We start from the raw sequence: 24,863 nt of genomic DNA, 5'->3' as shown, positions 1-24,863 counted from the left end.
AAAACTAGCTTGAAGATAATTCCCATGTGTCCTCGGGAGCGCTTTTCTTTATATAAGAGTTTTTCCTGGCTTGTCCTTTGCTACAAAAAGGATTGGGCCACCTTGCTGCACCTTGTTTACTTTTGTTACTTGTTACCCGTTATGAATTACCTTATGACAAAACTTTCTGTTACCGATAATTTCAGTGCTTGCAGAGAATACCTTACTGAAAACCACTTGTCGTTTCCTTCTGCTCCTCGTTGGGTTCGACACTCTTACTTATCGAAAAGGCTACGATAGATCCCCTACACTTGTGGGTCATCAAGACTCTTTTCTGGCACCGTTGCTAGGGAGTGAAGCGCCTTTGGTAGGTGGAATTTGGTAAGGAAAATTTTATATAGTGTGCTAAAATTTACTATCACTTGTTACTATGGAACATAATCCTTTGAGGGGCTTGTTCGGGGTTTCTTCACCCCGACCAGTAGAGCAAAGAGTTGCTCCTCAACCTACTGAACCTACTGAAAATGTTAACTTTGAAATTCCTTCGGGTATGATAGAGAAACTGCTAGCTAATCCTTTTACAGGAGATGGAACATTGCATCCCGATTTGCACCTAATCTATGTGGATGAAGTTTGCGGATTATTGAAGCTTGCAGGTATGCCCGAGGATGTTATCAAGAAGAAGGTCTTCCCTTTATCTTTGAAGGGAGAGGCATTGACATGGTTTAGGCTATGTGATGATATGGGATCATGGAACTACAACCGATTGAAATTGGAATTTCATCAGAAGTTTTATCCTATGCATCTTGTTCATCGTGATCATAATTATATATATAATTTTTGGCCTCGCGAAGGAGAAAGCATTGCTCAAGCTTGGGGGAGGATTAATTCAATGTTATATTCATGCCCCAATCGTGAGCTCTCAAAAGAAATGATTATTTAAAAAATTTATGCTCGGCTTTCTCTCAGTAATCGCTCCATGCTCGATACTTCTTGTACTGGTTCTTTTATGATGAAGACTATTGAATTCAAATAGGATTTATTGGAAAGAATTAAACGCAACTCTAAAGATTGGGACCTCGACGAAGGTAAGGAGTCAGGTATAACACCTAGTTTGATTGTGTTAAATCTTTTATGGATACCGATGTTTTCCGTGAATTTAGCACTAAATATGGACTTGACTCTGAGATGGTAGCTTCTTTCTGTGAATCATTTACTACTCATGTTGATCTCCCTAAGGAGTAGTGGTTTAAATATAATCCTCCCATTGAAGTAAAAGTAGTTGAACCTATTAAAGTTGAAGAAAAGACTATCACTTATAATGAACCTGTTGTTCCTACTGCTTATATTGAGAAACCACCTTTCCCTGTTAGAATAAAGGATCATGCTAAAGCTTAAAATGTGGTTCGTAAGAGTAATACTAGAACACCTACACCCTCTGAGTAAATTAAAGTTGAACCTAGTGTTGCTATGGTTAAAGATATCTTGGCCGATAATATTGATGGGCATGTTATTTACTTCCGTGATGAAGCTGCTAGAATTGCTAGACCCGATACTAAAAATAAACATAGACCTATTGTAGGCATGCCTGTTATTTCTGTTAAAATAGGATATCATTGCTATCATGGCTTATGTGATATGGGTGCTAGTGCAAGTGCAATACCTCATTCCTTATGTAAAGAAATTATGCATGATATTGCACCTGCTGAGATAGAGGGAATTGATGTTACTATTAAACTTGCCAATAGAGACACTATTTCACTAGTTGGGATTGTTAGAGATGTTGAAGTCTTGTGTGGAAAAGTTAAATATCCTGCTGATTTTCTTGTTCTTAGTTCCCCACAAGATAACTTTTGTCCCATTATATTTGGTAGACCCTTCTTGAATACTATTAATGCTAAGATAGACTACAATAAGGATATTGTTTCTATTGGGTTAGGGGATATGTCTCATGAATTCAATTTTGCTAAGTTTCATAGACAACCCCATGATAAATAATTGCCCAGTAAAGATGAAATTATTGGTCTTGCTTCTATTCTCGTGCCTCCTAATGATCCTTTAGAACAATATTTGCTAGACCATGAAAATGATATGTTTATAAATGAAAGAAGAGAAATAGATGAAGTATTCTTTAAACAGGGACCTATCTTGAAACACAACTTGCCTGTTGAAATCCTAGGCGATCCTCCTCCACCTAAGGGTGATCCCGTGTTTGAGCTTAAACCTTTACTTCATAATCTTAAATATGCTTATCTTGATGAGAAAGAGATATATCCTATTATTATTAGTGCCAACCTTTCAGAGCATGAAGAAAAGAAATTATTGAAAACTCTGAAGAAGCACCATGCTGCTATTGGATATACTCTTGATGATCTTAAGGGCATTAGTCCAGCTCTATGCCAGCAAAAAATAAAATTGGAGAAAGACGTGAAACCGGTTGTTGATCACCAACGACGGTTAAATCCTAAGATGAAAGAAGTGGTAAGAAAAGAAATACTAAAGCTTCTGGAGGCAGATATAATTTATCCCGTTGCTGATAGTCAGTGGGTAAGTCTTGTCCACTGTGTCCCTAAAAAGGGAGGTATTACTGTTGTTTCTAATGATAAAGATGAATTGATCCCACAAAGAATTGTTACATGTTATAGAATGGTAATTGATTTCCACAAATTAAATAAAGCCACTAAAAAGGATCATTACCCTTTACCTTTAATTGATCAAATGCTAGAAAGATTATCCAAACATACACATTTTTGCTTTCTAGATGGTTATTATGGTTTCTCTCAAATACCTGTGTCAAAAGAGGATCAAGACAAGACAACTTTTACTTGCCCTTTCGGTACCTTTGCTTATAGACGTATGCCTTTTGGTTTATGCAATACACCTGTTACTTTTCAAAGATGTATGACTGCTATATTCTCTAACTTTTGTGAAAAGATTGTTGAGGTTTTCATGGACGATTTCTCCGTTTACGGAACTTCTTTTGATGATTTCTCAAGCAACCTTGATCGAATTTTGCAGAGATGTGAAGAAACTAATCTTGTCTTGAATTGGGAGAAGTGCCACTTTATGGTTAATGAAGGTATTGTCTTGGGGCATAAAATTTCTGAAAGAGGTATTGAAGTTGATAAAGCTAAAGTTGATGCTATTGAAAAGATGTCGTGTCCTAAGGACATTAAAGGTATAGGAAGTTTCCTTGGTCATGCCGGTTTTTATAGGAGGTTCATTAAGGACTTCTCTAAAATGTCCAGGCCTCTGACTAATCTGTTACAAAAAGATGTTCCATTTGTCTTTGATGATGATTGTGTAGAAGCATTTGAAATACTTAAGAAAGCTTTGATTTCTGCACCTATTGTTCAGCCTCCTGATTGGAATTTACCATTTGAAATTATGTGTGATGCTAGTGGTTATGCTGTAGGGGCTGTTCTAGGACAAAGAGTTGATAAGAAACTAAATGTTATCCAATATGCTAGTAAAACTCTATAGAGTTTCCAAAGAAATTATTCTACTACTGAAAAAGAATTTTTAGGAGTTGTGTTTGCTTATGATAAGTTCAGACCTTACATTGTTGATTCTAAAGTAACTGTTCACACTGATCATGCTACTATTAAATATCTTATGGAAAAGAAAGATGCTAAACCTAGACTTATTAGATGGGTTCTCTTGCTACAAGAATTTGATTTGCATATTATCGATAGAAAGGGAGCTGAGAACCCCGTTGCAGACAACTTGTCTAGGTTAGAGAATGTTCTTGATGACCCACTACCTATTGATGATAGCTTTCTAATGAACAACTAGCTGCCATAAATGCTTATCGCACTACTCCATGGTATGCTGATTATGCTAATTATATTGTTGCTAAGTTTATACCGCCTAGTTGCACATACCAGCAAAAGAAAAAGTTCTTCTATTATTTAAGACATTACTTCTAGGATGACCTACATCTCTATAAAGAAGGAGTAGATGGTGTTATTAGACGTTGTGTACCTGAGCATGAACAGGAATAGATCCTACGCAAGTGTCACTCCGAGGCTTATGGAGGACACCATGCTGGAGACAGAACTGCAGGTATTGCAATCGGGTTTTTATTGGCCTACTCTCTTCAAGGATGCCTGTAAGTTTCCCTTGTCTTGTGATGAATGTCAAAGAATTGGTAATATTAGTAGACGTCAAGAAATGCCTATGAATTATTCACTTGTTATTGAACCATTTGATGTTTGGGGCTTTGATTATATGGGACATTTTCCTTCCTCTAATGGTTATACACATATTTTAGTTGTTGTTGATTACATTACTAAGTGGGTAGAAGCTATTCCAACTAGTAGTGCTCATTGATACGTCTCCAACGTATCTATAATTTTTGATTGCTCCATGCTATGTTATCTACTGTTTTGGGAAATATTGGGCTTTATTATCCACTTTTATATTATTTTTGGGACTAACCTATTAACCAGAGGCCCAACCCAGAATTGTTGTTTTTTTGCCTATTTTAGTGTTTCGAAGAAAAGGAATATCAAACAGAGTCAAAACGGAACGAAATCAACTGCAGAAGTTATTTTTGGAAGGAAAGCTACCGGATGGACTTGGACCCCACGTCAGGAGCCAAGGGAGGTGCTCACGAGGGTGGGGGGCGCCCCCCATAGGGCGCGCCCCCTGCCTCATGGGGCCCCCGAAGCTCCACCGACGTACTTCCTGCACCCATATATCTTCACGTACCCTAAAACTTCCAGAACAGATGATAGATCAGGAGTTCCGCCGCCAGAAGCCTCCGTAGCCACCAAAAACCAATCTAGACCCGTTCCGGTACCCTGCCGGAGGGGGCAATCCTTCTCCGGTGGCCATCTTCATCATCCCGGTGCTCTCCATGACGAGGAGGGAGTAGTTCTCCCTCGGGGCTGAGGGTATGTACCAGTAGCTATGTGCTTGATCTCTCTCTCTCTCTCTTGTGTTCTTGAGGTGGTACGATCTTGATGTATCGCGAGCTTTGCTATTATAGTTGGATCTTATGTTTCTCCTCCCCCTCTTATCTCTTGTAATGAATTGAGTTTCCCCTTTGAATTTATCTTATCGGATTGAGTCTTTATAGATTTGAGAACACTTGATGTATGTCTTGCCATGGATATCTGTGGTGACAATGGTATATCACGTGATTCACTTGATGTATGTTTTGGTGATCAACTTGCGGGTTCCGCCCATGAACCTATGCATAGGGGTTGGCACACGTTTTCGCCGTGATTCTCCGATAGAAACTTTGGGGCACTCTTTGAGGTCCTTTGTGTTGGTTGAATAGATGAATCTGAGATTGTGTGACGCATATCGTATAATCATACCCACGGACACTTGAGTTGACATTGGAGTATATAGGTGACATTAGGGTTTTGGTTGATTTGTGTCTTAAGGTGTTATTCTAGTATGAACTCTAGGGATGTTTCTGACACTTATAGGAATAGCCCAACGGATTGATTGGAAAGAATAACTTCGAGGTGGTTTCGTACCCTACCATAATCTCTTCGTTTGTTCTCCGCTATTAGTGACTTTGGAGTGACTCTTTGTTGCATGTTGAGGGATAGTTATGTGATCCAATTATGTTATTATTGTTGAGAGGACTTGCACTAGCGAAAGTATGAACCCTAGGCCTTATTTCCATGCGTTGCAATACCGTTTACGCTCACTTTTATCATTAGTTACCTTGCTGTTTTTATATTTTCAGATTACAAAAACCATTATCAACTATCCATATTGCACTTTTATCACCATCTCTTCGCCGAACTAGTGCACCTATACAATTTACCATTGTATTGGGTGTGTTGGGGACACAAGAGACTCTTTGTTATTTGGTTGCAGGGTTGCTTGAGAGAGACCATCTTCATCCTACGCCTCCTACGGATTGATAAACCTTAGGTCATCCACTTGAGGGAAATTTGCTACTGTCCTACAAACCTCTGCACTTGGAGGCCCAACAACGTCTACAAGAAGAAGGTTGTGTAGTAGACATCAAGCTCTTTTCTGGCGCCGTTGCCGGGGAGGTGAGTGCTTGAAGGTATATCTTTAGATCTTGCAATCGAGTCTTTTAGTTTCTTGTTTTATCACTAGTTTAGTTTATAAAAGAAAACTATAAAAAATGGAATTGAGTTTGTCTCATACGCTTCACCATTTTAATATCTTTCGTGAGTATGATGGAAAGGATAATTGTGATCAAGTGCTAGAAGAAGAAATCTATAAAATGCTTGGCACTAAATATTTGAATGATGAGCATGATTGCAATGTTGTTAGAATGAATTCCTTGAATATCCATTATGCTAATGTTATGCAAAGCCACAAGCTTGGGGAAGCTATGTTTGATGAAGATGATATTTTTTGTCCCCCAAGCTTTGATGAGCAAATTTATTATAATGAAATCATGCCTCCTATCTATGATGATTATCGTGATGACACGTATGCTTTAAAGAATATTGATAACCATGAAACTTGTCATCTTGATCTTAATTTTCAATCACATGATAGTTATTTTGTTGAGTTAGCTCCCACCATTATTCATAAGAAGAATTTTGCTTATGTGGAGAATAGTAATTTTTCTATGCTTGTAGATCATGAAAAGAATGCTTTAGGTGCTGGTTGTATTGTTGAATTCATTCATGATTCTCCTGAAAATTATTTTTAGGGAGGAATATATGCTTATAGGAATTGCAATAATATCAAGTTTCCTCTCTATGTGCTTAAAGTTTTGAAGTTATGCTTGTTTTACCTTCCTATGCAAGTTGATTCTTGTTCCCATAAGTTGTTTGATCACAAAATCCCTATGCATAGGAAGTGGGCTAAACTTAAATGTGCTAGTCATATTCTTCATGATGCTCTCTTTATGTTTCAATTCTTATCTTTTATGTGAGCATCATTGAAATCACCATGCCTAGCTAGGGGCGTTAAACGATAGCGCTTGTTGGGAGGCAACCCAATTTTATTTTTGTTCCTTGCTTTTTGCTCCTGTTTAGTAATAAATAATTCATCTATCCTCTGTTTAGATGTGGTTTTATGCTTTTAGTTAGTGTTTGTGCCAAGTAGAACCTTTGGGAAGACTTGGGGAAAGTCTTGTTGATCATGCTGTAAAAAACACAAACTTTAGCGCTCACGAGAACTGCTGCCATTTTTATTTGGAGAGTGCTATTTAGTTAATTATTTTGCAGATGATTAATAGATAAATTCCTCAGGTCCAGAAATTTATTTGAGAATTTTATGAATTCCAGAAGTATACGTTTGATCCAGATTACTGCAGACTGTTCTGTTTTTGACAGATTCTGTTTAGTGTGTTGTTTACTTATTTTGATGAATCTATGGCTAGTAAAATAGTTTACAAACCATAGATAAGTTGGAATATAGTAGTTTTAACACCAATACAAATAAATAATGAGTTCATTATAGTACCTTGAAATAGTGTTTTGTTTTCTTTCGCTAACGGAGCTTACGAGTTTTCTGTTAAGTTTTGTGTTGTGAAGTTTTCAAGTTTTGGGTAAGGATTCGATGGACTATGGAATAAGGAGTGGAAATAGCCTAAGCTTGGGGATGCCCAAGGAACCCCAAGGTAATATTAAAGGATAGCCAAGAGCCTAAGCTTGGGGATTCCCCGGAAGGCATCCCCTCTTTCGTCTTCGTTCATCGATAACTTTACTTGGAGCTATATTTTTATTCACCACATGATATGTGTTTTGCTTGGAGCGTTAATTTATTTTGTTAGGATTTGATTTCTGTTATTTATAACAATGTTTTTCATCTTTTATTTCAATAAAAGTGGCATTGATAGCCTTTACTATGCCTATGTTACAAGTGTACATGTTGCTGTTTGAAAACAGAAAGTTTACCGCTGTTGCAATAATTCCCTAGAAAAGTCAGAATGTGATAAAATGTTGAAACCTTTTGAATATTAATCTCTGATAAATTTACTACAGTGGGAATTTTATTTCATAATTTTTGGAGCTAGGGAAGTATGGATGTTGCTATATTCTTTACAGACTATCCTGTTTAGGCAGATTGCTATTATGTTTGCATTGTTTGCATATGTTTGCTTCTTTAATGATTCTATTTGAGGATAGGACTATTAAATATGCGGAGGCCTTTAGTATGCAATGTTGAATAATAATTTTAGTGATTTGCTACATTAGAGTATGATAAGGTTTTGGCAATGGTTTATACTAACTTATCTCACGAGTCCTTGTTGAGTTTTGTGTGGATGAAGCTTTTAAGATTTAGGGAGACCTTGATATGAGAGGAATTAAGGAGACACAAAAGCTCAAGATTGGGGATGCCCAAGGCACCCCAAGATAATATTTCAAGAAGTCTCAAGCATCTAAGCTAGGGGATGCCCCTGTTGGCATCCCACCTTTCTTCTTCAACAATTATCGGTTAGTATCGGTTGATCCTAAGTTTTTTCTTCTTCAAATGATGTTTGTCATTCTTAGAATGTCATTTTATTTTGCTTTGCTTGCTTTTTGAATAGAATACCAAGATCTGAAATTATTAAATGTTAGAGAGTCTTCACATAGTTGCATAATTATTCGACTACTCATTGATCTTCACTTATATCTTTCAGAGTAGTTTGTCATTTGCTCTAGTGCTTCACTTATATATTTTAGAGCATGGTGGTAGTTTTATTTTGAATAAATGGATGAACTCTCATCTTCACTTATATTATTTTGAGGGTTTTAAATAGCATGGTAATTTGCTTAAATAATCCTAATATGCTAGGCATCCAAGAATAGTAAAAACTTTCATATAGAGTATTGAATACTAAGAGAAGTTTGATGCTTGATGATTGTTTTGAGATATGGAGATGATGATATTAGAGTCATGCTAGTTGAGAAGTTGTGAATTTGAGAAATACTTGTGTTGAAGTTTGTGATTCCCGTAGCATGCGCGTATGGTGAACCGTTATGTGATGAAGTCGGAGCATGATTTATTTATTGATTGTCCTCCTTATGAGTGGCGGTCGGGGACGAGCGATGGTCTTTTCCTACCAATCTATCCCCCTAGGAGCATGCGTGTAGTAATTTTTTGATAACTTGTAGATTTTTGCAATAAGTATATGAGTTCTTTATGACTAATCTTGAGTCCATGGATCATACGCACTCTCACCCTTCCACCATTGCTAGCCTCTCTAATACCGCACACCTTTCGCCGGTATTATACACCCACCATATACCTTCCTCAAAACAGCCACCATACCTACCTATTATGGCATTTCCATAGCCATTCCGAGATATATTGCCATGCAACTTTCCACCATTCCGTTTATTATGACACGCTCCATCATTGTCATATTTCTATGCATGATCATGTAGTTGACATCGTATTTGTGGCAAAGCCACCGTTCATAATTCTTTCATACATGTCACTCATGAGTCATTGCACATCCCGGTACACCGCCGGAGGCATTCATATAGAGTCTTATTTTGTTCTAAGTATCGAGTTGTAATTGTTGAGTTGTAAGAAAAATAAAAGTGTGATGATCATCATTATTAGAGCATTGTCCCAAGTGAGGAAAGGATGATGGAGACTATGATTCCCCCACAAGTCGGGATGAGACTCTGGACGAAAATAAATAAATAAAAGAGGCCAAAGAAGCCCAAATAAAAAAAGAGGAAAGAGGCCATAAAAAAGGAGAAGGCCCAAATAAAAAAATAAAAAAATGAGAGAAAAAGAGAGAAGGGGCAATGCTACTATCCTTTTACCACACTTATGCTTCAAAGTACCATCATGATCTTCATGATAGAGAGTCTCCTATGTTGTCACTTTCATATAATAGTGGGAATCTTTCATTATAGAACTTGGCTTGTATATTCCAATGATGGGCTTCCTCAAAATGCCCTAGGTCTTCATGAGTAAGCGAGTTGGATGCACACCCACTAGTTTCTTTTGTTGAGCTTTCATACACTTATAGCTCTAGTGCATCCGTTGCATGGCAATCCCTACTCACTCACATTGATATCTATTGATGGGCATCTCCATAGCCCATTGATACGCCTAGTTGATGTGAGATTATCTTCTCCTTTTTGTATTCTCCACAACCACCATTCTATTCCACCTATAGTGCTATGTCCATGGCTCACGCTCATGTATTGCGTGAAGATTGAAAAAGTTTGAGAACATCAAAAGTATGAAACAATTTCTTGGCTTGTCATCGGGGTTGTGCATGATTTAAATACTTTGTGTGGTGAAGATAGAGCATAGCCAGACTATATGATTTTGTAGGGATAGCTTTCTTTGGCCATGTCATTTTGAGAAGACATAATTGCTTAGCTAGTATGCTTGAAGTATTATCATTTTTATGTTAATATAAACTTTTGTCTTGAATCTTATGGATTTGAATATTCATACCACAATTAAGAAGAATCACATTGAAATTATGCCAAGTAGCACTCCGCATCAAAAATTCTGTTTTTATCATTTACCTACTCGAGGACGAGCAGGAATTAAGCTTGGGGATGCTCGATACGTCTCCAACGTATCTATAATTTTTGATTGCTCCATGCTATGTTATCTACTGTTTTGGGCAATATTGGGCTTTATTATCCACTTTTATATTATTTTTGGGACTAACCTATTAACCGGAGGCCCAGCCCAGAATTACCGTTTTTGCCTATTTCAGTGTTTCGAAGAAAAGGAATATCAAACGGAGTCGAAACGGAACGAAATCAACTGGAGAAGTTATTTTTGAAAGGAAAGCTACCGGATGGACTTGGACCCCATGCCAGGAGCCAAGGGAGGTGCTCACGAGGGTGGGGGCGCCCCCCTAGGGCGCGCGCCCCTGCCTCATGGGGCCCCCGAAGCTCCACCGATGTACTTCCTGCACCCATATATTTTCACGTACCCTAAAACATCCATAACAGACGATAGATCGGGAGTTCTGCCACCAGAAGCCTCCGTAGCCACCACAAACCAATCTAGACCTGTTCCGGTACCCTACCGGAGGGGGCAATCCTTCTCCGGTGGCCATCTTCATCATCCCGGTGCTCTCCATGACGAGGAGGGAGTAGTTCTCCCTCGGGGCTGAGGGTATGTACCAGTAGCTATGTGCTTGATCTCTCTCTCTCTCTCTCTAGTGTTCTTAAGGTGGTACGATCTTGATGTATCGCGAGCTTTGCTATTATAGTTGGATCTTATGTTTCTCCTCCCCCTCTTCTCTCTTGTAATGAATTGAGTTTCCCCTTTGAAGTTATCTTATCGGATTGAGTCTTTATAGATTTGAGAACACTTGATGTATGTCTTGCCGTGGATATCTGTGGTGACCATGGGATATCACGTGATTCACTTGATGTATGTTTTGGTGATCAACTTGCGGGTTCCGCCCATGAACCTATGCATAGGGGTTGGCACACGTTTTCGTCGTGATTCTCCAGTAGAAACTTTGGAGCAATCTTTGAGGTCCTTTGTGTTGGTTGAATAGATGAATCTGAGATTGTGTGACGCATATCGTATAATCATACCCACGGATACTTGAGGTGACATTGGAGTATCTATGTGACATTAGGGTTTTGGTTGATTTGTGTCTTAAGGTGTTATTCTAGTACGAACTCTAGGGCTGTTTGTGACACTTATAGGAATAGCCCAATGGATTGATTGGAAAGAATAACTTTGAGGTGGTTTCGTACCCTACCATAATCTCTTCGTTTGTTCTCCACTATTAGTGACTTTGGAGTGACTCTTTATTGCATGTTGAGGGATAGTTATGTGATCCAATTATGTTATTATTCTTGAGAGGACTTGCACTAGCGAAAGTATGAACCCTAGGCCTTATTTCCACGCATTGCAATACCGTTTACGCTCACTTTTATCATTAGTTACCTTACTGTTTTTATATTTTCATATTACAAAAACCATTATCAACTATCCATATTGCACTTTTATCACCATCTCTTCGCCGAACTAGTGCACCTATACAATTTATCATTGTATTGGGTGTTGTCGGTGTCGAAATCGGCGGATCTTGGGTAGGGGGTCCCGAACTGTGCGTCTAAGGCAGATGGTAGCAGGAGGCAGGGAACACAATGTTTTACCCAGGTTCGTGCCCTCTTGATGGAGGTAAAACCCTACGTCCTGCTTGATTGTTCTTGATAATATGAGTAGTACAGGAGTTGATCTACCACGAGATCAGAGAGGCTAAACCCTAAAAGCTAGCCTATGGTATGATTGTATGTTGTCCTATGGACTAAAGCCCTCCGGTTTATATAGACACCGGAGGGGGCTAGGGTTACACAAGGTCGGTTACAAAGGAGGAGATATACATATCCGTATTGCCTATCTTGCCTTCCACGCCAAGGAGAGTCCCATCCGGACACGGGACGAAGTCTTCAATCTTGTATGTTCATAGTCCAACAGTCCGGCCAAAGGATATAGTCCGGCTGTCCGGAGACCCCCTAATCCAGGACTCCCTCAGGTGTGTTGGGGACACAAGAGACTCTTTGTTATGTGGTTGCAGGGTTGCTTGAGAGAGACCATCTTCATCCTATGCCTCCTACGGATTGATAAACCTTAGGTCATCCACTTGAGGGAAATTTGCTACTGTCCTACAAACCTCTACACTTGGAGGCCCAACAATGTCTACAAGAAGAAGGTTGTGTAGTATACATCACTGATCATAACACCTCTATTAAGATGCTTAAATAAGTTATTTTTTCCGAGGTTTCGAGTCCCTAGATACTTAATGACTAATGGTGGTTCACATTTTATTCATGGTGCCTTTCTAAAATGCTTGCTAAGTATGGTGTTAATCATAGAATTGCATCTCCTTATCACCCACAGTCTAGCGTTCAAGTAGAACTGAGCAACAAAGAGCTTAAATTAATTTTGGAAAAGACTGTTAATAGATCTAGGAAGAATTGGTCCAAGAAACTTGATGATGCATTATGGGCCTATAGAACTTCATACAAAAATCCTATGGGTATGTCTCCGTATAAAATGGTTTATGGTAAAGCTTGTCACTTACCTCTCGAACTAGAACATAAGGCATATTGGGCCATTAAAGAGCTCAATTATGATTTCAAACTTGCCGGTGAGAAGAGGCTTTTTGACATTAGCTCACTTGATGAATGGAGAACCCAGGCCTACGAGAATGCCAAACTGTTTAAATAAAAAATTAAAAGATGGCATGACAAAAGGATACCAAAATGTGAGTTTAATGTAGGTGATTATGTATTGTTATACAACTCTTGTTTGAGATTTTTTGCAGGAAAACTCCTCTCTAAATGGGAAGGCCCTGACGTCATCGAGGAGGTCTATCATTCTGGTGTCATAAAAATCAACAACTTCAAAGGCACGAATCCGAGGGTGGTGAACAGTCAAAGAATCAAACATTATATCTCAGGTAATCCTATAAATGTTGAAACTAATGTTATTGAAACTATAACCCCAGAGGAATACATAAGGGACACTTTCCATAACGTTTCAGACTCCGAAAAGGAATAGGTATGAGGTACGGTAAGTGAACCGACCCCAAAACAGTTATAATAGCAATATTTCTCCGTTTTGGAATATTTAAGAAAATAGGAAAATAAGAAGCAGTCCGGGAAGGACACGAGGCATCCACGAGGGTGGAGGGCGTGCCCTACCCCCCTGGGCGCGCCCCTACCTCGTGGGCACTTCGTGTGCTCTCTGGACTCCGTTTTCTTGCACGATAGTTCTTTTGGTCGGTAAAAAATCACTATATAATCTCCTGAAGGTTTTGACCACTGTACCACGCACACTCCTCTGTTTTTGTTTCGAGCTGTTTCTGCTGCAGATTTAGAGCAAGATGTCTTCTCAAGAGTCAGTCGGGGAGAGTCGGGTGTCTCATCCGACACTGGGGCCAAGAGCAAACAGCAATGCCGACCACTTTGGGCCGTCAACCAAGGAAGAGATGGAGGCCGACTTGAAAAGGATAGATGCCATGGAGGAGGATGAATAAGTCACTTCTTGTTTCCGAGCTGGATTCACGATGGGGGAACTACAGAGCTCAGCTATTCCAAACTCGGTCATCCCTTCCAATGTTAGATTTCTTTCTTATGAAAATATGAAAAAGAGTGTTACTTGTTCTCCCGCAGCTATGCAACATCCTTGGGTGAAAGGAGCTCTAGCCATCATGGGCAAGCTCCGTAAGGAAATAATGGACCTCAAGTAGAAAGTCAATAAGCTCGAGGAAGAGAACCGCATCCTGAGGGGCATCATCGCAAAGAATATCACATCACCACCCCCGAAGAAGGAGACATAAACACATGGGTATGGGCACTCCCCTTGGCAACTGCCAAGCTTGGGGGAGTGCCCCGGTATCGTACCACCATCACACCTTTATCTTTCCCGTTTTTCTTACTTCGATCTTTTTGGTAATGTCTTGATCTAGTAGAATAAAGTATTAGTATGATCTAGTTTTGATTTTTGCTTTATGATCCTTCTATGTAATCGAGTATGTGAGCTATATAATAAAGATTAGTGTTGAGTCAAGGGCTTGATTATCTTGCTATGATCTTGAGGGAATAAAATAAAAGAGAAAGAATAAAAAGAAATAAAGAGATCATATTGATCTTATGGGGAGTAATGACTTCACATATAAAGAGTATGATGAATAAAAGTTGTTGAGAGTTGACAAACATAGTTTTGGTCATCGTTGCAATTAATAGGAAGTAAGAAATAAAGAGTGGTTTTCACATATAAATATACTATCGGACATCTTTTATGATTGTGAGCACTCATTAAAATATGACATGCTAAAGATTTGACGTTGGACAAGGAAGACAACGTAATGGGTTATGTTTTCTTACATCTGAAATAAATTATATTGTCATGGATCATCCAAAATGTTGAGCTTGCCTTTCCCTCTCATGCTAGCCAAATTCTATGCACCAAGTAGAGATACTACGTGTGCTTCCAAATATCCTTAAACCTAGTTTTGCCATGAGGGTCCACCATATCTACCTATGGATTGAGTAAGATCCTTCAAGTAAGTTGTCATCGTTGCAAGCAATAAAAATTGCTCTCTAAATATGTATGATTTATTAGTGTGGAGAAAACAAGCTTTATACGATATTGTGATGTGGAAGAAATAAAAGCGACAGACTGCATAATAAAGGTCCATATCACAAGTGGCAATATAAAGTGACGTTCTTTCGCATTAAGATTTTGTGCATCCAACCATAAAAGCACATGAAAACCTCTGCTTCCCTCTGTGAAGGGCATATCTTTTATTCTTGTCTTATACTTCATGCAAGATTCATGGTGATCTTCACCTTTCCTTTTTACATTTTATCCTTTGGCAAGCACAATGTGTTGGAAAGATCTTGATATATATAGCTAATTGGATGTGACTTTTCATGAACTATTATTGTTGACATTACCCTTGAGGTAAAAAGTTGGGAGGCAAAACTATAAGCCCCTATCTTTCTCTGTGTCCGGCTAAAACTTCATACCCATAAATATTGCGTGAGTGTTAGCAATTGTGAAAGACTAAATGATAGTTGAGTATGTGGACTTGTTGAAAAGATCTTATATTGACTCTTTCCGATGTTATGATAAATTGCAATTGCTTCAATGACTGAGATTATAGTTTGTTAGTTCTCAATGAAGTTTCTGATTCATACTTGAAATTGTGATTGAATTGTTAATTTATCATAAGAGATCATATGACAATATATGTATATGTTGTTGTTCTAAGAATGATCATGATGCCGTCATGTCCGTATTTTATTTTTATCGACACCTCTATCTCTAAACATGTGGACATATTTTTCGATTTTGGCTTTCGCTTGAGGACAAGCGAGGTCTAAGCTTGGGGGAGTTGATACGTCCATTTTGCATCATGCTTTTATATCGATATTTATTGCATTATGGGCTGCTATTACACATTATGTCACAATACTTATGCCTATTCTCTCTTATTTTACAAGGTTTGCATGAAGAGGGGGAATGCCGGTAGTTGGAATTCTGGGCTGGAAAGGGAGCAAATATTAGAGACCTATTCTGCACATCTCCAAAAGTCCTGAAACTTCACGGGAGCATGTTTTAGAATATGTAAAAATATTGGGCAAAAGAAGTACCAGAGGGGGGCCACCCACCGTCCACGAGGGTGGGGGCGCGCCCTACCCCTTGGGCGCGCCCCTGCCTCGTGGGCCCCTTGGCAGCCCTCTGATGCCCATCTTTGGCTATATGGAGTCTTTCGTCGATGAAAAAAATCATAAGCTAGCTCACGGGACGAAACTCCGCCGCCACGAGGCGGAACCTTGCCGGAACCAATCTAGGGCTTCGGAGGAGCTGTTCTGCTGGGGAAACTTCCCCCCGGGCGGGGGAAATCATCACCATCGTCATCACCAACGATCCCTCGTCGGGAGTGGTTCAATCTCCATCAACATCTTCACCAGCACCATCTCATCTCAAACCCTAGTTCATCTCTTGTATCCAATCTTTGTCCCAAAACCTCAGATTGGTACTTGTGGGTTGCTAGTAGTGTTGATTACTCCTTGTAGTTAATGCTAGTTGGTTTATTCGGTGGAAGATCATATGTTCAGATCCTTTATGCATATTAATACCCCTCTGATTGTGAACATGAATATGATTTGTGAGTAGTTATGTTTGTTCCTGAGGACATGGGAGAAGACTTGCTATAAGTAGTCATGTGAATTTGGTATTCGTTCCATATTTTGATGAGATGTATATTGTCTTTTGCTACCTCTTGAGCACTGCGTTGGTTTTCCCTTGAAGAGGAAAGGGTGATGCAGTAAAGTAGCGTAAGTATTTCTCTCAGTTTTTGAGAAGAAATGTATCAATCCAGTAGGAGATCACGCTCGAGTCCCACGCACCTACACAAAAAAATAATAACCCCGCAGCCAACGCGATAAAGGGATTGTCAATCCCTTCACGGTCACTTACGAGAGTGAGATCGGATAGATATGATAAGATAATATTTTTGGTATTTTTATGATAAAGAGAAATAAAGATGCAAAGTAAAATAAATGGCAATAGAAATAACTAAGTGTTGGAAGATTTATATGATGGAGAATAGACCCGGGGGCCATAGGTTTCACTAGTGGCTTCTCTCAAGAGCATAAGTATTACGGTGGGTAAACAAATTACTGTCGAGCAATTGATAGAATTGAGCATAGTTATGAGAATATCTAGGTATGATCATGTATATAGGAATCACGTCCATGACAAGTAGACCGAAATGATTCTGCATCTACTACTATTACTCCACACATCGACCGCTATCCAGCATGCATCTAGAGTTTTAAGTTCATAAGAACAGAGTAATGCTTTAAGTAAGATGACATGATGTAGAGGGATAAAATCATGCAATATCATATAAACCCCATCTTTTTATCCACAATGGCAACAATAAAATACGTGCCTTGCTGCCCCTGCTGTCACTGGGAAAGGACACTGCAAGATTGAACCCAAAGCTAAGCACTTCTCCCATTGCAAGAAAGATCAATCTAGTAGGCCAAACCAAACTGATAATTCGAAGAGACTTGCAAAGATAAACTAATCATACATAAAAGAATTCATAGGAGATTCAAATATTATTCATAGATAAACTAGATCATAAACCCACAATTCATCAGATCTCGACAAACACACCGCAAAAGAAGATTACATCGAATAGATCTCCAAGAGAATCGAGAAGAACTTTGTATTGAGATCCAAAGAGAGAGAAGAAGCCATCTAGCTAATAACTATGGACCCGAAGGTCTGAAGTAAACTACTCACTCATCACCGGAGAGGCCATGGAGTTGATGTAGAGGCCCTCCGTGATCAATGCCCCCTACGGTGGAGCTCCGGAAAAGGCCCCAAGATGGGATGTCTCGGGTACAGAAGGTTGCGGCGGTGGAATTAGGTTTTCGTGGTGCTCCTGGATGTTTGGGGGGGGTACGTGGATATATATATATATAGGAGGAAGAAGTATGTCGGTGGAGCAACGAGGGGCCCACGAGGGTGGAGGGCGCGCCTAGGGGGGTAGGCGCGCCCCCTGCCTCATGGCCTCCTCGATTGTTTATTGACGCCCACTCCAAGTCTCCTGGATCACGTTTGTTGAGAAAATCACGTTCCTGAAGGTTTCATTCCGTTTGGACTCCGTTTGATATTCCTTTTCTGCGAAACACTGAATTAGGAAAAAATAACAATTTGGGCTGGGCCTCCGGTTAGTAGGTTAGTCCCAAAAATGATATAAAAGTGTAAAATAAAGCCCATTAACATCCAAAATAGATAATATAATAGCATGGAGCAATCAAAAATTATAGATACGTTGGAGATGTATCAAGCATCCCCAAGCTTATTTCCTGCTCGTCCTCGAGTAGGTAAATGATAAAAGAAGAATTTTTGATGTGGAATGCTTTCTAACATATTTCTCAATGTAATTTTTCTTTATTGTGGCATGGATGTTCAGATACGAAAGATTCAAGATAAAAGTTTAATATTGACATAAAAATAATAATACTTCAAGCATACTAACTAAGCAATCATGTCTTCTCAAAATAACATGGCCAAAGAAAGTTCATCCCTACAAAATCATAGAGTTTGCACCCGCAAAAAAAATCATAGAGTTTGGTCATGCTCCATTTTCATCACACAAGAATGCTCTCATCATGCACTACCCCGATGACAAGCCAAGCAATTGTTTCACACTTTAGTAATCTCAAACTTTTTTCAACTTTTCACACAATACATGAGCGTGAGCCATGGATATAGCACTATGGGTGGAATAGAATATAATGAAGGGGGTTATGTGGAGAAGACAAAAAAGGAGAAAGTCTCACATCGATGCGGCTAATCAATGGGCTAGGGAGATTCCCATCAATTGATGTCAATGCAAGAAGTAGGGATTGCCATGCAACGGATGCACTAGAGCTACGAATGTATGAAAGCTCAATAAAAGAAATGAAGTGGGTGTGCATTCAACTTGCTTGCTCACAGAGACCTAGGGCACTTGAGGAGGCCCATTGATGGAATATACAAGCCAAGTTCTATAATGAAAAGTTCCCACTAGTATATGAAAATAACAAAACAAGAGACTCTCTATCATAAAGATCATGGTGCTACTTTGAAGCACAAGTGTGGAAAAAGGATAGTAGCATTGCCCCTTTTTATTCTATTTTTTGGGACTTTTTTTTCTTTTGGCCTTTCTCTTTTTTTATTTGGGACAATGCTCTATTAATTATGATCATAAAACTTCTATTTATTTACAACTCAATGATTACAACTCAATACTAGAACAAGATATGACTCTATATGAATGCCTCCAGCGGTGTACCGGGATGTGCAATGACTCATGAGTGACATGTATGAAAAATTATGAACGGTGGTTTGCCACAAATACAATGTCAACTACATGATCATGCAAGGCATATGACAATGATGATGCGTGTCATAATAAACGGAACGGTGGAAAGTTGCATGGCAATATATCTCGGAATGGCTATGGAAATGCCATAATAGGTAGGTATGGTGGCTGTTTTGAGGAAGATATAAGGGGGTTTATGTGTGCTAGAGCGTATCGTATCACGGGATTTGGATGCACTGGCGAAGTTTGCACCAACTCTCAAGGTGAGAAAGGGCAATGCACGATACCGAAGAGGCTAGCAATGATGGAAGAGTGAGAGTGCGTATAATCCATGGACTCAACATTAGTCATAAAGAACTCACATACTTATTGCAAAAATCTACAAGTCATCAAAAACCAAGTATTACGCGCATGCTCCTAGGGGGATAGATTGGTAGGAAAAGACCATCGCTCGTCCCCGACCGCCACTCATAAGGAAGACAATCAAATAACACCTCATGTTTCATATTTGTTACACAACGTTTACCATACGTGCATGCTACGGGACTTTAAAACTTCAACACAATTATTTCTCAAATCGACAACTACTCAACCATCACAACTTTGATATCACTATCTCAAAACAATCATCAAGTATCAAACTTCTCTTAGTATTCAATGCACTTATATGAAAGTTTTTATTATGCCTAAAAGCAAATTGCCATGTTGTTCTAAAGGACTCTCAAAATAATATAAGTGAAGCATGAGAGATCAATTATTTCTATAAAATAAAACCACCGCCGTGCTCTAAAAGATATAAGTGAAGCACTAGAGCAAAAACTATATAGCTCAAAAGATATAAGTGAATCCCATAAAGTATTCTAATAAATTTCAAATCATGTGAGCCTCTCTCTAAAGGTTTGTACAGCAAGGATGATTGTGGTAAACTAAAAGGAAAAGAATCAAATCATACAAGACACTCCAAGCAAAACACATATCATGTGGCGAATAAAAATATAGCTCCAAGTAAAGTTACCGATGGACGAAGACGAAAGAGGGGATGCCTTCCGGGGCATCCCCAAGCTTAAGCTTTTTGGTGTCCTTGTATTTTACCTTGGGGTGCCATGGTCATCCCCAATCTTAGGCTCTTTCCACTCCTTGTTCCATAATCCATCAAATCTTTACCCAAAACATGAAAAACTTCACAACACAAAACTTAAATAGAAAATCTCGTGAGCTCCGTTAGCGAAAGAAAACAAAACACCACTTAAAGGTACTGTAATAAACTCATTCTTTATTTATATTGGTGTTAAACCTACTGTATTCCAACTTCTCTATGGTTTATAAGCTCTTTTACTAGCCATAGATTCACCAAAATAAGCAAACAACACAAGAAAAACAGAATCTGTCAAAAACAGAAGAGTCTGTAGTAATCTGTAGGTTTCGACCACTTCTGGAACCCCAAAAATTCTAAAATAAATTTCTGGACATGAGGAATTTATCTGTTAATCATATGCAAAAATAATTAACTAAATATCACTTTCCAAATAAAAATGGCAGCAATTCTCGTGAGCGCTAAAGTTTCTGTTTTTTACAGCAAGATCAAAAAGACTTTCCCCAAGTCTTCCCAACGGTTCTACTTGGCACAAACACTAATTAAACACAAAAAACACAACCAAAACAGAGTGTAGATATATTATTTATTACTAAACAGGAGCAAAAAGCAAGGAATAAAAATAAAATTGGGTTTCCTCCCAACAAGCGCTATCATTTAACGCCCCTAGCTAGGCATAAAAGCAAGGATAGATCTAGGTATTGCCATCTTTGGTGGGCAATTCTTCAATAAGACACCTATAACCCCTAGGAGTTTCTTTCTTTTTATTAATTATCGAACTCCTAGGCACAAAATCAAGAAAATCATTTGTAGCAAACGGTTCCTTAATGATAGCAAAAAGATTGGGATGAACACTTATTGATTTTAAATCCGCAGTTCCCTTACTAGAGGATTCACCCTTATTTTTAGGAACATAAACAAGCTTGGCAATTTTGGTAGTAGGATTTGGAGTATTTTTTAACGGAAGAAAAAGCGGACCCCAAGTTGGTGATAATTCCCTCAAGTTTATCGATTCTAGTAGAATCTTGATCTATTCTTTCATTAACTATGGGTTCTTTTTCCTTAAAACTTTTCAGAGTAACTCCCACCTTAGATCCATATTGGGTAATTTGGTTGTGGATCTTTTTATCCAAATTATCAATCAACTCTATGGTAGCAACTTTATTCTCAATAATTTCAAGCCTTTGCATCACATGTTCCAAAGTTAACATAGTCCTATTAACCAAAAGAGATGGTGAGCCAAACAAATCTATCATAGCATTATAAGAATAAAAAGTATGGCTACCCAAGAAATTCCCTCCGGTAATGGTATCAAGAATATATCTGTACCAAGGAGTAGCGCCTACATAAAAATTGCGGAGAAGAACGGAAGTAGATTGCTTCCTGGCAAATCTATTTTGAGCATTGCAAATTCTATACCAAGCATATTTTAGATTTTCTCCCTCCCTTTGCTTAAAATTAAGAACTTCATTCTCGGGAGACAACGGAGAAGATAGAGGACTAGCCATAACGACAAGGCAAGCAAGAAAGCGACGAATGGAAAAGAGAGGGCGAATAAAATGGCAAGGGTGAGGTGGGGGAGAGGAAAACGAGAGGCAAATGGCAAATAATGTAATGCGAGGGATAAGAGTTTGTGATGGGTACTTGGTATGTCTTGACTTGTGCGTAGAGTCTCCCTCAACGACGCCAGAAATGGCTCATTGTCGGGAGCCAAATCTTGACTTGACTTGGCACGAATATCCCCGGTAACGGCGCCAGAAATCCTTCTTGCTACCTCTTGAGCACTGCGTTGGTTTTCCCTTGAAGAGGAAAGGGTGATGCAATAAAGTAGCGTAAGTATTTCCCCCCAATTTTTGAGAACCAAGGTATCAATCCAGTAGGAGATCACGCTCGAGTCCCACGCACCTACACAAACAAATAAGAACCTCACAACCAACGCGATAAAGGGGTTGTCAATCCCTTCACGGTCACTTACGAGAGTGAGATCTGATAGATATGATAAGATAATATTTTTGGTATTTTTATGATAAAGAGAAATAAAGATGCAAAGTAAAAATAAACGGCAATAGAAATAACTAAGTGTTGGAAGATTTATATGATGGAGAATAGACCTGGGGGCCATAGGTTTCACTAGTGGCTTCTCTCAAGAGCATAAGTATTACGGTGGGTAAACGAATTACTGTCGAGCAATTGATAGAATTGAGCATAGTTATGAGAATATCTAGGTATGATCATGTATATAGGCATCACGTCCGTGACAAGTAGACTGAAACAATTCTGCATCTACTACTATTACTCCACACATTGACCGCTATCCAGCATGCATCTACAGTATTAAGTTCATAAGAATAGAGTAATGCTTTAAGTAAGATGACATGATGTAGAGGGATAAACTCATCCAATATGATACAAAACCCATCTTTTTATCCTCGATGGCAACAATACAATACGTGCCTTGCTGCCCCTGCTGTCACTGGGAAAGTACACCGCAAGATTGAACCCAAAGCTAAGCACTTCTCCCATTGCAAGAAAGATCAATCTAGTAGGCCAAACCAAACTGATAATTCGAATAGACTAGCAAAGATAAACCAATCATACATAAAAGAATTCAGAGGAGATTCAAATATTGTTCATAGATAAACTGGATGATAAACCCACAATTCATCGGATCTCGACAAACACACCGCAAAAGAAGATTACATCGAATAGATCTCCAAGAGAATCGAGGAGAACTTTGTATTGAGATCCAAAGAGAGAGAAGAAGCCATCTAGCTAATAATTATGGACCCGAAGGTCTGAAGTAAACTACTCACACATCACCGGAGAGGCCATAGAGTTGATGTAGAGGCCCTCCATGATCAATGCCCCCTCCAGCGGAGCTCCGAAAAAGGCCCCAAGACGGGATCTCTCAGGTACAGAAGGTTGTGGCGGTGGAATTAGGTTTTCGTGGTGCTCCTGGATGTTTGGGGGTACGTGGATATATATAGGAGGAAGAAGTACGTTGGTGGAGCAACAAGGGGCCCACGAGGGTGGAGGGCACGCCCGGGGGGGTAGGCGTGCCCCCTGCCTTGTGGCCTCCTCAAATGTTTCTTGACACCCACTCCAAGTCTCCTGGATCACGTTTGTTGAGAAAATCACGTTCCTGAAGGTTTCATTCCGTTTAGACTCCGTTTGATATTCCTTTTCTGCGAAACACTGAAATAGGCAAGAAAACAACAATTTGGGCTGGGCCTCCGGTTAGTAGGTTAGTCCCAAAAATGATATAAAAGTGTAAAATAAAGCACATTAACATCCAAAATAGATAATATAATTGCGTGGAGCAATCAAAAATTATAGATACGTTGGATACGTATCATCTTTCCTCTAGTGGTGTCATGTGAACGTCGACTACATGACACTTCACTATTGTTTGGGCCTAGGGGAAGACATAGGGAAGTAAATAGTAGATGATGGGCTGCTAGAGTGACAGAAGCTTAAACCCTAGTTTATGCGTTGCTTCATAAGGGGCTAATTTGGATCCATATGTTTCATGCTATGGTTAGGTTTACCTTAATACTTCTGTTGTAGTTGCGGATGCTTGCAATAGGGGTTAATCATAAGTGGGATTCTTGTCCAAGGAAGGACCGTACCCAAGCACCGGTCCACCCACATATCAAATTATCAAAGTAACGCGAATCATATGAACATGATGAAAACTAGCTTACGATAATTCCCACGTGTCCTCGGGAGCTCTTTCCTTTATATAAGAGTTTGTCCAGGCTTGTCCTTTGCTACAAAAAGGATTGGGCCATCTTGTTGCACCTTATTTACTTTTATTACTTGTTACTCGTTACAAATTACCTTATCACAAAACTATCTATGACCGATAATTTCAGTGCTTGCAGAGAATACCTTGCTGAAAACCGCTTATCATTTTCCTTCTGCTCCTCATTGGGTTCGACACTCTTACTTATCGAAAAGGCTACAATAGATCCCCTACACTTGTGGGTCATCATAGATCCCCTATACTTGTGGGTCATCAAGACTCTTTTTTGGCGTTGTTCCCGTGGAGTGAAGCGCCTTTGGTAGGTGGAATTTGGTAAGGAAATTTTTATATAGTGTGCTGAAATTTACTGTCACTTGTTACTATGGAAAACAATCCTTTGAGGGGCTTGTTCGGGGTATCCTCACCCCGAACAGTAGATCAAAGAGTTTCTCCTCAATCTAATGAACCTACTGAAAATGTTTACTTTGAAATTCCTTAGGGTGTGATAGAGAAACTACTAGCTAATCCTTTTACAGGAGATGGAACATTACATCCTGATATGCACCTAATCTATGTGGATGACGTTTGTGGATTATTTAAGCTCGCAGGTATGCCCGAGGATGTTATCAAGAAGAAGGTCTTCCCTATATCTTTGAAGGGAAAGGCATTGACATGGTTTAGTCTATATAATGATATTGGATCATGGAACTACAACCGATTGAAGTTGGAATTTCATCAGAAGTTTTATCCTATGCATCTTG

Source organism: Triticum dicoccoides, chromosome 6A (genome assembly GCF_002162155.2).
Source record: "Triticum dicoccoides isolate Atlit2015 ecotype Zavitan chromosome 6A, WEW_v2.0, whole genome shotgun sequence".
NCBI lineage: Eukaryota > Viridiplantae > Streptophyta > Magnoliopsida > Poales > Poaceae > Triticum > Triticum dicoccoides.
This window is presented reverse-complemented; position numbering follows the sequence as displayed.